Source organism: Rana temporaria, chromosome 6, assembly GCF_905171775.1.
Source record: "Rana temporaria chromosome 6, aRanTem1.1, whole genome shotgun sequence".
NCBI lineage: Eukaryota > Metazoa > Chordata > Amphibia > Anura > Ranidae > Rana > Rana temporaria.
In genome coordinates this window covers 65,484,140-65,498,755 of record NC_053494.1, presented here as the reverse complement: position 1 = coordinate 65,498,755, position 14,616 = coordinate 65,484,140, and positions in this window count along the sequence as shown.

Sequence of the window (14,616 nt, the reverse complement as noted above, 5' to 3'; positions counted from 1 at the left end):
GGGCGTAGATGGACGCAAATGTGTATACATGACCCGCTAGGGAGCCCTTCAGGAACACATAGCGACCCAGAGGGTCGATCAGGGTATCAGTGGGCTGAAAGGGGCACGACCGGTGTATGGCAATAGCTGTACCTCTGGACTTAGGGGTCGGAGACGTGCTAAGAAACCACTGGCTAAAAAGATGTTTAGGGAGCCTGGGTAGCGACCGTGGCGTGAAGTGGGTCTCCTGTAGGAACACCACCTGTGCCTTCAGCCGCTTCAACTCCCCCCAGAGCTTGCTACGTTTGTGAGGAGAGCATAGGCCTCGAACATTATAGGTGCTTACCTGCAGGGTGGCCATAGGTAGAGTCGGAGAGAATGGAGTTGCTGATCATTGCGAGGCGCCCGGTGTGGAAGGCAGAGCAGTAAAACGCACCTAGGAAAAGGAGAGAGGGGGGAAAGACGAGGGAAGGAGGAAGGAGAAGAAGAAAAAAAAAGGGGGGCATAGAAAAGAGATAGGAGGGAGATAAAAAAACAAGCATCAAAAAGACGTAAAGACATAGGAAACATGACAAGATGGCCTAGGCCAAACAGTCTAACGAAATCACTATGGACCCTGTCCGGGACCCCAGTCCTTACGGAAGGGGGGCTCGGACCCCAGTCCAAGATCCCAATGGGGATCAGTACCCAAAATGAGGGGGTGGCCTACTGGGGGAACGTGGCCAACATGGAAAGAGGGAGAGGGGGGGCATCCGCCACCGTCCACCGCGTCAGACGTGGGGTGGTGAGGGAGAGAGGGACAGGGAGCCATAAATCACTAGTGAAGCAGATACAAAGGGCTCAAGCAACGCCAGGTCTGTGGTAGGCGGGCGTCAGCATGCCAATGTCAGGAATCTTCCAGCATCTCCAGCCGGAGATGTAAAAAAAAATTAAAAAAGAAGGAGAGGAAGAAGCTGTATAGCGAGCCTATGCACAAAAGTTCATCAGTCTCCGACCGGAGCAGGGCCCTGTGAGGATTCAGAGATGCGCTGTCCACGTCCTCTTCTGCGGTTCCTGCGCTTGGCCGTCTGCCAAGGACCCGAGGGTGGGAGGGAGATAGCGGGAAGAGCCGATGAGGTCCTCCAGTCCGGGAAATCCACCGGGTCCAGGTCGAGGGAAGATAAGAAGTGCGGTAGATCATCTTTCGTGCGAAGGGTCACAGTTCTGCCCTCCTTAGTGGCCTGCAGATAAAAGGGGAAACCCCATCGGTATGACAGGCCTGCTTCTTGTAAGGCTACCAGGAGAGGCCGCAGCAACCGCCGCTGCATGAGAGTGCGCCTGGAAATGTCTTGGTAAAAGGACAAGTGCGCACCGTCAAAATCATAGTGGGATTTACCCCGCATTTTTTGCATGATACGGTCCTTAAGCGTATATTTATGGAGTTTGCAGATGACATCGCGCGGGTTGTTCACGTCTTGGGACGGGGGTTTGAGAGCCCTGTGCGCGCGGTCAATCTCCACCACAGCAGTGGCAGGCAGGCCCAAGATGTCCTTAAATATATCCTCCAAGGTAGGAACAATGTCCCTGGCACTTGTCGCCTCAGGCAGGCCCCGTATCCGGATATTCGCCCTGCGACTGCGATTCTCCATGTCATCTAAATGGCATAACAGGGCCTCTATCTGGTGACTATGAGCGGAGCATGTCTCTTGTAGCTGGGAGATGACTGGAAGCACGTCCTCCAGCTTTTGTTCCAGGGTTTCCACCCTGTTACCTAGGTGGGTAGTGTCAGCTTTGAGCTGGGCTACGTCTTCCTTCAGGGCCCTCTCGACCCGATCCGCAAAGCGCTCCAAGTCTGCTTTGGTAGGGAGGGCCCAAATATGGCGTCTGATGTCCGCGTCCTCCAGAGGGTCAGGCCCCTCTGACAGGCCTAGTAGTGAGGAGGGCAAGCTCAGGGAAATCGGGGCCGTCGGGTCACTCACCAGCGACGGGGAAGGCACAGGGGAGTATGCCTGTAGCTGGGACCGAGACGTGGCAGCCTGTGAAGCCCGCGCTGCATGCTGTGATTTCCCGGCCGGCGCCATCTTGGAGGTCTCGCGGCCGCTCCTATTTGGCTCCGTGAGGAAGGAATCCAGCTGTCCCTGCTTTGTGCGGTCCACCCGGGGGGGCTGCGAGGATGCCCGGTTCTTGTGAGACATCTTAGGAGGTGTTTGGCGGAGGTCCCACGCTCGTAGCTGTGGAACGGAGCAGCAGACACACACGTCCTCACTCCTCCATAGCCAGGACACGCCCCCGCTATGAATCTTTTAATAATGGTATCTGCTTGTTGTTCATATTCATTCAAGTTACTGCAGTTCCTATATATTCGCATTAGTTGTCCTTTGGGTATATTGCCTATCCACTGTGGGTGGTGGCAGCTTTTTGTTGGAATGTAGCCATTTCTGTCTGTTTTCTTGAAGAAAGTTTTAGTGTTTAGATATCCTTTATTTTTGTATATTTGGAGGTCGAGGTAATCTATACTCTCTTTGTTCCAGGTACCTGTAAAAGTGATGCCATATGCATTTTGATTAATCTCATCAAAAAAACTTTGTAGTTCTTGTTCTGTTCCCTGCCATATGATGACTATGTCATCTATGTATCTTCGATACAGTGATAGATTTTCTCTCTGTACACTGAAGATTTGTTCTGTCTCCCACCGCTTGAGAAAAAGGTTTGCTACACTGGGGGCATATTTGGCCCCCATGGCTACTCCCTTTGTTTGAGTGTAGTATTCCCCTTTATACCAGATGTAATTGTGGCTCATTGCCATTTCCAAACCTTCCAAAATAAATTGTATTTGTTCCTCCTTCAGATCTGTTTGATTGTATAATGCCCATTCTGCACTACTAATGCCGTCTCTTTGAATGATGTTTGTGTATAGTGAGTTTACATTAAAGCGGTTGTAAACCTTAAATTTGCACTTTTACCTACAGGTAAGCCTATAACAAGGCTTACCTGTAGGTAAAAAGAATATCTCCTAAACCTGTACGGTTTAGGAGATATTCCCCTCGCAATGCGGGCGGCGCATGCGCAGGGGGGATCCACAGCGGAAGATCCGGCAGCCGCCGGACCTTGCCGATTTTAAATCTCCCGCGCGCATGCGTGGGAGTGACGTCATCGCCGCTCCAGCCAATCACAGCGCTGGAGCGGCGCAGCTCCAGCCAATCACAGCGCTGGAGCGGCGATACCCGGAAGACACGCCGGAGCAAGATGACATCTCACTCGGCGTGAACCAGGTAAGTGTTGTTCACCTCGTTTTGAGGTAAGTATTTCATAATCAGCTATTATGCGGTGCATACTAGCTGATTATGCATTTTGCCTTGCAGGTAAAAAAAAAAAAATTATATATGCGGTTTACAACCGCTTTAATGGTCACTAGAATGTCACTTTCTTGGGTCCTGAGCTCCCTTAGTTCAGCTATGAGTTGTCTGCTGTCTTTTAGGTATGATCTGCCTTGTGCCACCAAAGGTTGAAAGAAGCCATCTATATATGATCCCAGTCTGGTGAAGAGTGAGTCGATTCCACTTATTATTGGTCTTCCCGGGGGTTTGGTCTGATTTTTGTGCACCTTAGGTACATAGTAGATGACTGGTGTTTTAGCTGATTGGGGGCTCAGATAGATGGCTTCCCTTTTAGTTAGGATTCCCCTACTGTCTCCTCTTTTTACGAGACTTCTCAGTTTCTTCTCATAATTCGTCTTCGGATTTCCTTTAAGTTTCTTGTATGTGTCCTGTGCGCTCAATAAGTTGCCCATTTCTGTTTCGTAATCTTTTTTGTTGATGATTACTAAACCTCCCCCTTTGTCGGCTGGACGTATTATAATGTCTTTTTTCTTTTCTATTTCCTTTATAGTCTTCCAAATTTTACATTTTACTGCTTTTAGATTTGTTACTATTCATTTTTCTAATGTCGTCCTCCACCATTTTTTTAAAAACCAGAAGACTTTCATTTTGTTGCATCTTGGGGTTAAAAGTGGAGTTATTCCTTAGATTTAGTTTTCGTACAAATTTTTGTAAGTCAAAAATATTATTCATCCATTGTGTTTGATGTTGTACCTTGTACCCTGAGGTTTGCTGTCACATTCACAAGCAGCATTAGCCTAGCACCTACCAATACCAGACCGAGGGTACACTGCACCAGCAAACACCCGGCCAAGGGTCTAACACGCATACACACATATATTTTTAATTTAAATTTTTGTGTCTCATATTATTATTTTCTCAACACTTCACGCTTCATTGTATCACACACTTTTTGTAGCTGGGGACAACACCACATTTATTCCCCGGTTCTTCATCAGAACAGCGCCATACCTACACCCCCCCCTTTTCTCTCATTCTTCTTACTCCACTAAGTGGTAGTAAATCAGTAGGGGCAGCAGTTATTTCCACCAGCAATCTCCACTCGCTGTTTTGTGTTTGTTCTCTGCTGTGTGGATCCAACCCACACCTTTCTTCTATGTGCCTTAAGCTATTTTGATCTCGCTTATGAGATCAATAAATTCGGTAAGCGGCAGTGATTTCTGTGGTGGCGGCTTCTCTATCCATTGGGGATCATCACACTTTCTTAAGGTGCTTTGTTTACCACTATTGCATTTCACGTTTGGAAAGGAATTTACAAGCACTGGATCTATTGGATTTTATTTTGGACTATAATTTCATACAATTTACGATATGTTTACACTGTCATTCATCTGTACAGTTTGTTACATATTGCACATAGATGTGACAGTTTCCTGCGAGTGGTTAGTGTCATTCAGTTATTCCACTGACAGGCACTGTCTCCTTGGGCTTTAGGATTATATTCTATTATATTTTAATATTTCATTCACCTCGTCTTCATTAGAGGGTGAAGAGTAGGTGACCCGTAACACACATTTAGGGTGTTTGTTTTAATCACAATTTTTCAAGCTTTGTCATTTTTGCATTTTTTATATTGCAGCACAGCCATTATTTTCTTTACATTTGTTACTCCAAGATTTATCTTACTTGATTGGTTGCACCAGCAAGTTGTGCATAACACACATTAATATAATTATTTTTTACTTTTGAAGACAGCGCAGTAGTACTTACACTACACTTTCAAAAGAACCGCGGTTCTCTTGAAAGGCAAGAACGCAATGACGTCATCGCGTACGACGAGCATGCGCTCGTCACATCTGATGCCGTTGCCGCCATCTTGCTTCACCCTATCTATGCCGTGGAAGCTACCGCGCATGCGTCAAAGTCATTTCGAGCATGCGTGGGTTTCCACGGCGACAGGTAAGTATACACACATACAAAAAAGAAATAAGCGCGCAAATCCAAACATTTAAATGTGCAATCACAAGGGAGTGAAATAATGTTATATCAAAACCATAAAGTGATGGAAAGATTGATGTGTTGATGTGTTGATACACCCTGTACCAGGTGAACAAAAAAGATATAAATAGACCCAAAATGAATAAAGAAAGAGGTAATTGAGTGATCAAAGTCCTCAAAAAAATATATCAAAGAAAATCCTGACCACCAGATACTTCCAAGCAATAGTTCATTAACCGCTGCAGACTTTAACCCAACATCTTGAAGAAACTTGAATCTTTATATTCAGCTGAAGAAATATAAATACTGACTCTTACCCAATTGTTGGACCCCGGTTTTAAGGAGGTCAGATGAGCTTGTGCATCAGCCTGCCGGCCCCAGGTGTATAATCAACTATCTTGGGGAGGAGTGCTTCTATCTTGCAAGAAGGAAGAGAAAAGACTTCAGCTGTCTTTCCAGGCCGTATGACAGAAGAAGAATGGTAGTCAGATTTCAGTTTTCAGCTTGGAAGATGCGGGATAATAAATTCTGAACATGTAGACTCAGTGGAAATGGAGGGAGAAAAAATAGATCCTCATAGTGTAGTATATCCAAAGAATTTATTAAAAAAACACTTTAAAAACTTCACAGCAGGCACCAATCCACTTTTAAAATTCTCACAGCAAGTCACTTCATCATAAAAAAATATGTAAAAACTCAGGATAGAAAAGAAAATCTATGACGAAAAGCTTTTTCTACAAAAGACAGGCGTGGCAATATCTATTACAGAAAGTTTTTTCTACAAAAGACAGGCGTGGCGATTTCTATGACGGAAAGTTTTTTCTACAAAAGACAGGCGTGGCGATGGGGGCTAAATTTGCCCACAGCCTCGCCAATCTTTTCATGGCATTATGGGAAAATGATCACATTTGTTCGTGGAGATGTCCCCAATTACTTTTTTGGAGAAGATATATTGATGACGCCTTCTTCCTCTGGAAAGGGAATACCGAGTCCTTGCAAACGTTTATGAACATGGTTAATAATAACCAATGGGGAATTAGCTTTACCTATGAAGCAAATATTGTCTCTGTGAATTTTCTAGATTTGGTTATTTCAAAAGAGGAAGGGAGGCTGGTTACCAAAACCTTCTTTAAAACCACTGACAGGAATGGTTATATACCAGTAGGAAGTTGTCACCATCCTAGATGGTTGGAAGCAATTCCTAAAGGACAGTTCCAGAGGATAAGAAGAAACTGTTCCAGAATAGAAGACTTTAAAGAACAAGCTGATATCCTTAAAAATCGCTTCCTAGACAAAGGATATAAAGCTGATACACTGGAGCCAAAACCCAAAGCCAGGAATACAAATAATAATAGTTTTGAGTGGGCATTTGTTACGACTTTTTCATCACAACATTGGTGGGTTAACTAAACTATGAAAAAGCACTGGAAAATTCTCAAAGGAGATGAGATACTGGGGGTACATTTACCCACCAGACCCAATGTCATCTATAGGAGAACTGCCACTTTGAAGGATAGATTGGCACCCAGTGCTATTGACATACCCCTCAAAATTAGTATGTTTGGTAACTTGAAAGGCTTCTTTCCATGTAGGCGATGTAAAGTGTGTAAGAATTCTGAAACTATGAGATCTTCTACCTTTAGTTCATATGTGACATCTAGGACCTACAAAATCAAAGAGTTTATTACTTGCGAAACTAAAGGAGTAATTTATCTTCTTATTTGCCCTTGTGGGCTACAATATATTGGTAGAACCAAAAGAGCACTGAATATTAGAATTGGGAAACACATAGGAAATATCTCCAAAGGTTTTACTGAACATAGCGTTTCAAAACATTTTCTTTTTCACCATAACAAGGATCCCTCTTTACTGAAAGTACTGGCCATTGAGAAATATACTCCACACTGGAGGGGAGATGACTTGGTGAGACATAAATCTCGACGTGAAACTCAATGAATATATGACCTCCAGTGTTATCGACCCTTCGGTTTAAACATGGAGTGGGACGTCAACTGTTATATAGATAACAGTTGATGTGTCCAACCTTCGCCTTCTGAATTTTTAAAATGTTAACTTTTACTTTATAAATAAATAATTTTTCTATTTTTTAATATTTTTTAATAATATTTATTTTTGCTAAATTGTAATATTAATACCGGCCGACAATAAATTTTTGCTGTCCTTATCTAAGCAGGGACTAGCTAGATTATTAATTAAATATTTTTATGGTTTCTCATATATATGTATATATTTTTTTTAAATGTATCTTTTGCAACTATTCTGTCTTTGCTGTATATATATATATATATATATATATATATATATATATATATATATATATATATATATATATATATATATATATATCTGTATTAGTAAAGAACATGGTATTTTTTACAATTTTTTTCTGTAATCTAAAGTTGTCTTACTTCAGTGACCCCAGGGGTGGGACTGAAAAATCTCACTTCCTGCCCGTCCAGGAAGTATTTAAGTGTGATGTGGTGGCGTGGGAAGTCAGTCTCCGTTCCCAGTTGAAGCCAGTTATGGGGAAACATGACGGGTGGAGCTATTCTTAAAACGCCATCACACTCATATATCCAGCTCTTTGGTTCGTTCCTTGGCTGTATATTTTATTTACAATATATATGTTTTTATGCTGTTTTTTTCTTTCTTTTGTTTCTTTTCTTTTCTTTTCTATGCTGAGTTTTTACATATTTTTTTATGATGAAGTGACTTGCTGTGAGAATTTTAAAAGTGGATTGGTGCCTGCTGTGAAGTTTTTAAAGTGTTTTATTTAATAAATTCTTTGGATATACTACACTATGAGGATCTATTTTTTCTCCCTCCATTTCCACTGAGTCTACGTGTTCAGAATTTATTATCCCGCATCTTCCAAGCTGAAAACTGAAATCTGACTACCATTCTTCTTGTGGCATACGGCCTGGAAAGACAGCTGAAGTCTTTTCTCTTCCTTCTTGCAAGATAGAAGCACTCCTCCCCAAGATAAGTGATTATACACCTGGGGCCAGCAGGCTGATGCACAAGCTCATCTGACCTCCTTAAAACCGGGGTCCGACGATTGGGTAAGAGTCAGTATTTATATTTCTTCAGCTGAATATTAAGATTCAAGTTTCTTCAAGATGTTGGGTTAAAGTCTGCAGCGATTAATGAACTATTGCTTGGAAGTATCTGGTGGTCAGGATTTTCTTTGATATATTTTTTTGAGGACTTTGATCACTCAATTACCTCTTTCTTTATTCATTTTGGGTCTATTTATATCTTTTTTGTTCACCTGGTACAGGGTGTATTAACACATCAACACATCAATTTTTCCATCACTTTATGGTTTTGATATAACATTATTTCACTCCCTTGTGATTGCACATTTAAATGTTTGGAGTTGCGCGCTTATTTCTTTTTTGTATGTATGTCTTTGAAGTTTAAGTATTTGAGCTTTGAATAGGGAGCAGCACTCCCCTATTTAAATTCATTTTTCACTCATTTCCCTTCCTCTATTTAGAGGTCATATATCAATTTTTCCTCACTTGTAAGTGGGTTTAGCGCAGAGTTTTCCCCCTTTTTTTTTAAGTATACACACTCTCGGGTTTCTCGTCGGGAAACAGGCCAACAAGAATCTCGACGAGAAAATAGACCTGAAATGGAACTCCCGCTGATCGGAACCCTCCCCCCTCCGGTGTCACATTTGACACCTTTCAGGGGGGAGGGGGGTGCAGATACCTGTCTAAAGACAGGTATTTGCACCCACTTCTGGCCACACAGTCTCGGGTAAACTGCGGGCATGACGTCACCTCCCGTCCCCCCCCGTTGTGTTCTGGGAACACTCGACTCCCAGAACACAGCGGGAGCCAATCGGCAGGCGTAGCGCGACTCGCGCATGCACCGTAGGGAACTGGGCAGTCCGCTTTAACTGCTTGCCGACCAGCTGCCGCAGTTCTACGGCGGCAGGTCGGCTCCCCTGCGCGAGAGCCCGTAGCTCTATGTCGGCTCTCGACGCGGCCACTAGGGGCGCGTGCTTGCCCCCCGCTCGCCCCGACTCACGTGCCCGGTGGGCGCGATCGCCGCCGGGCACATGCGATGGCTCGTTACAGAGCGAGGACCGGGAGCTGTGTGTGTAAACACACAGCTCCCGGTCCTGCCAGGGAGAGAAATGCTGATCGTCTTCTTCGTCTACAATGTATGAACAGAAGATCAGTCATTTCCCCATGTCAGTCCACCCCCCCCTCTACAGTTAGAACACACCCAGGGAACATACTTAACCCCTTCCCCGCCCCCTAGTGTTAACCCCTTCACTGTTATTTTTATAGTAATCAATGCATTTTTATAGCACTGATCGCTATAAAAATGCCAATGGTCCCAAAAATGTGTCAAAAGTGCCCGAAGTGTCCGCCATAATGTCGCAGTGCCGAAAAAAAAAATCGCTGATCGCCGCCATTACTAGTAAAAAAAAAATATTAATAAATAAACCGCCTATTTTGTAAACGCTATTACTTTTGCGCAAACCAATCTTACGAAAAATATGTAGAAGAATACGTATCGGCCTAAACTGAGGAAAAAATTTGTTTTATATATTTTTGGGGGATATTTAGTATGGCAAAATGGTAATTTTTACAATTTTTTTCTGTAATCTAAAGTTGTCTTACTTCAGTGACCCCAGGGGTGGGACTGAAAAATCTCACTTCCTGCCCGTCCAGGAAGTATTTAAGTGTGATGTGAATGTGGAATAAGAAAGTGATTGTATTGTGTTTAATAAATGCACAAGGTATTATTTGATTAGTAAAGTATCTAAGTTTGTTTAAAATGTACACAAAGAGATGGTTATCTCATGGGATATTGTGTTCTCTTATTTTGGGAGTAGAGGTTACTCGGCCCATGTTGCTGATAATTACAAAAGATTTCCCTAAAAGTTTGGGATTAACAACTTCAGCCCTGGAAGGTTTTACCCCCTTCCTGACCAGAGCACTTTTTACAATTTGGCACTGTGTCACTTAAACTGACAATTGTGCGGTCATACAATGCTGTACCCAAATGAAATTTGCGTTATAGACAAAAAAACTATTTTGAAAAAATATATATATTTTTTTTAATTTTTGCTATAATAAATATCCCCAAATTTAAAAACAAAATCAAATTTCTTCATCCGTTTAGGCCAATATATTTTCTTCTACATATTTTTGGTAAAAAAAATCACAATAAGCGTATCTTGATTGGTTTGCACACAAGTTATAGCTTCTACAAACTATGGGAAAGATTTATGGTATTTGTATGGCATTTTTATTATTTTCCTTTTTTTTTTACTAGTAATGAGTAAGTGATCTGCGATTTTTAGTGGTACTGTGACACATATCGGACACTTTTGATACTTTTGTGGGACCATTGACAATTATACAGCGCTCAGTGCTGTAAAAATGCACTGATTACTGTGTAAATGTCCCTGGCAGGCAAGGGGTTAACACTAGGGGGTGCTCAAGGGGTTAAATGTGTGTTCCCTCAGTGTGTTCTAACTGTGTGGGGATGGTGGTGCTCGTGCACACGATCGCACGTGGCCAGCGGCGCTCGTGCCCACTTGTCCACATGCATCGGGTTCCCCTCTGGTGGCCAAAAAAGGGAAGGACGTACCCGTACGGGATTTTGTCCATGGGAGCCATTCTGTCCCAGTATATCTGGTGAGGCGGTCAGGGGACCGGTTAAATTAAAATTTGGTAATGGGATTTTGGTAAAAAAAGGTGAAATTATAAATGGTTGAAGAGTTACTGAAATTAAGTAATCAGGACAAAAATAAATTGCTGCTTGTAAATTGAGTCTGTGAAATGCAACCATTTGAGGGGAAAGTTTGTTTGAATAACAGTCAGGGTAACTATTCAGGATATATTACATTTTGAATTTCCAGAATTTATACTGTAAAGTGTTTAATGATGTAATGTTATTTATTCATCAAATTCTTTGTTGCTGATGGTCAGATATATTTGCAAATTTGGGAGGCTGACTTCTGAGTCAGAATATGTGTTTGGGTAAAATGTTCTGTTCTGAGACCCTCGGGTCCACTTGGGTCCTGGGGATAGAAGGAATTAAAGGTTTTTATGTTTTGTTGAAATCCTGCTGTAATACTGGATTTGGGAAAAATATTTTGTAAAATATAGTTAAATATTGAATCTAATGAAAACTGTTGCTGAGAAACATTGTATTTCTGCATGCTTTATGGACATATGTATGTATTAATGAGGAATATTATTTTTAATACCTCCAATGGTTAAGGCCTGAATTAATTGGGTAGATTTTGTAATTATTCATGTTGGATGAGGAGTATCCACCCCAGTATTCACCCCCTGCCCCACGCACATGAATAAATGCCCCCCCCCCCTTCATGCCCATACACTACCCTACACTATGCCCTATCTGGATGTCAAGTTACTTGAATAAATTACTACATCTTTTACATGGAAATCTTCGTTGGTTCATCTTTGTTGATCTAATGCCATGGGAGGTGCTGAGATGAGTAAAGGCAGACTCCTGCTGGAAAATGTTCTTGGGAATTTCACATTGGGGGTTAGCCAATGACGCATGCTCAAAGTCTACAAATTTCAGTGAGCACAAGCAAAAGATCCAGATTAGGGTTGAGCGAACCCGAACTGTAAAGTTCGGGTTCGGTACAGACTTTGGGGTTTTTCTGTACCCGGACCCGAACCCGGACATTTTGCTGAAAGTTCGGGTTCGGGTCCGGTGTTCGGCAATGTTACAGCGGGCTGCAGGGCAGCCAATCACCATTTGTTTTACTTGTTTTACCTAGAAGCCATCACAGCCATGCCTACTATTGGCATTGCTGTGATTGGCCAGTGCAGCATGTGACCCAGCCTCTATATAAGCTAGAGGCACACAGCGCAGCTCGTCACTCTGCATTAGCTAGGGTAGGGAAAGGCTGCTGCTGATCTGAGGGAGAGATTTAGATAGGACTATCCTGCTTCAGAAATCTACACCAGCGCTGTTTCTTTCTGTGAGATACTCTGCATTAGATAGTTTAGGGCAAGGTTCCTGATTTTTCTTATAGGGAGAGAATTATATAGGAGTCAGTCCTGGTTCACAAATCAAATTGCAGCTGCACTGCATCTGTTCCTGTGAGATAATCTGCATATTGCAGCAGCACTGCATTTCTTTCTGTGAGATACTCTGCATTAGATAGTTTAGTGCAAGGTTCCTGCTTGTTCTTGTTCGCCGCTTCCACCTACACCGCCACCTCAACCTCCTACTCCATATGGACCTCGTCCTCCTAGGTCAAGATTATTATTATTTTTTTTTATGTTATTTTAAGTTATTTACCTATCCACATTTATTTTCAGGGTACTTGCCATGCTCTTACCGACATTTTGCAGCCCTCTAGCCCTTTCCCTTAGTGTTTTAGAGACATTTTTGTACTGAAAAGTTTGGGTCCCCATTGACTTCAATGGGGTTCGGGTTCGGGGTCAAGTTCGGGTCCCGAACCTGGACTTTTTTCCGAAGTTCGGCCGAACCCGAACATCCAGGTGTCCGCTCAACTCTAGTGAGGATCTCTGAATGATCCAATGTTGACGTAAATGACTAATGATGATAAATAGAATCCACCTGTGTGTAATCAAGTCTCCGTATAAATGCACCTGCACTGTGATAGTCTCAGAGGTCCGTTTAAAGCACAGAGAGCATCATGAAGAACAAGGAACACACCAGGCAGGTCCGAGATACTGTTGTGGAGAAGTTTAAAGCCGGATTTGGATACAAAAAGATTTCCCAAGCTTTAAACATCCCAAGGAGCACTGTGCAAGCGATAATATTGAAATGGAAGGAGTATCAGACCACTGCAAATCTACGAAGACCTGGCCGTCCCCTAAACTTACAGCTCATACAAGACGACTGATCAGAGATGCAGCCAAGAGGCCCGTGATCACTCTGGATGAACTGCAGAGATCTACAGCTGAAGTGGGAGACTCTGTCCATAGGACAACAATCAGTTGTATACTGCACAAATCTGGCCTTTATGGAAGAGTGGCAAGAAGAAAGCCATTTCTTAAAGATATCCATAAAAAGTGTCGTTTAAAGTTTGCCACAAGCCACCTGGGAGACACACCAAACATGTGGAAGAAGGTGCTCTGGTCAGATGAAACCAAAATCAAACTTTTTGGCAACAATGCAAAATGTTATGTTTGGCGTAAAAGCAACACAGCTCATCACCCTGAACACACCATCCCCACTGTCAAACATGGTGGTGGCAGCATCATGGTTTGGGCCCGCTTTTCTTCAGCAGGGACAGGGAAGATGGTTAAAATTGATGGGAAGATGGATGGAGCCAAATACAGGACCATTCTGGAAGAAAACCTGATGGAGTCTGCAAAAGACCTGAGACTGGGACGGAGATTTGTCTTCCAACAAGACAATGATCCAAAACATAAAGCAAAATCTACAATGGAATGGTTCACAAATAAACATATCCAGGTGTTAGAATGGCCAAGTCAAAGTCCAGACCTGAATCCAATCGAGAATCTGTGGAAAGAACTGAAAACTGCTGTTCAAAAACGCTCTCTATCCAACCTCACTGAGCTCGAGTGGTTTTGCAAGGAGGAATGGGCAAAAATTTCAGTCTCTCGATGTGCAAAACTGATAGAGACATACCCCAAGCGTCTTACAGCTGTAATCGCAGCAAAAGGTGGCGCTACAAAGTATTAACTTAAGGGGGCTGAATAATTTTGCACATCCAATTTTTCAGTTTTTTATTTGTTAAAAAAGTTTGAAATATCCAATAAATTTCGTTCCACTTCATGATTGTGTCCCACTTGTTGTTGATTCTTCAAAAAAAAAAAATACAGTTTTATATCTTTATGTTTGAAGCCTGAAATGTGGCAAAAGGTCGCAAAGTTCAAGGGGGCTGAATACTTTCGCAAGGCACTGTATACTACAATGGATGCACTATATACTCTGCAATTTATTATATATACTACAATGACTGCACTATATTCTCTGCAATGTATTATGTATACTATACTTATGGCACTATACTTTGCATTATATTATATATACTACACTGATTGCACTATATACTCTGCACTGTATTATATATACTACACTGACTGCACTATATACTCTGCACTGTATTATATATACTACACTGACTGCACTAAATACCCTGCACTATATTATATATACTACACAGACTGCACTATATATTCTGCACTATATTATATATACTACACAGACTGCACTATATATTCTGAACTGTATTATCTGTACTACACTGACTGCACTATATACTCTGCACTATATTATATATACTACACAGACT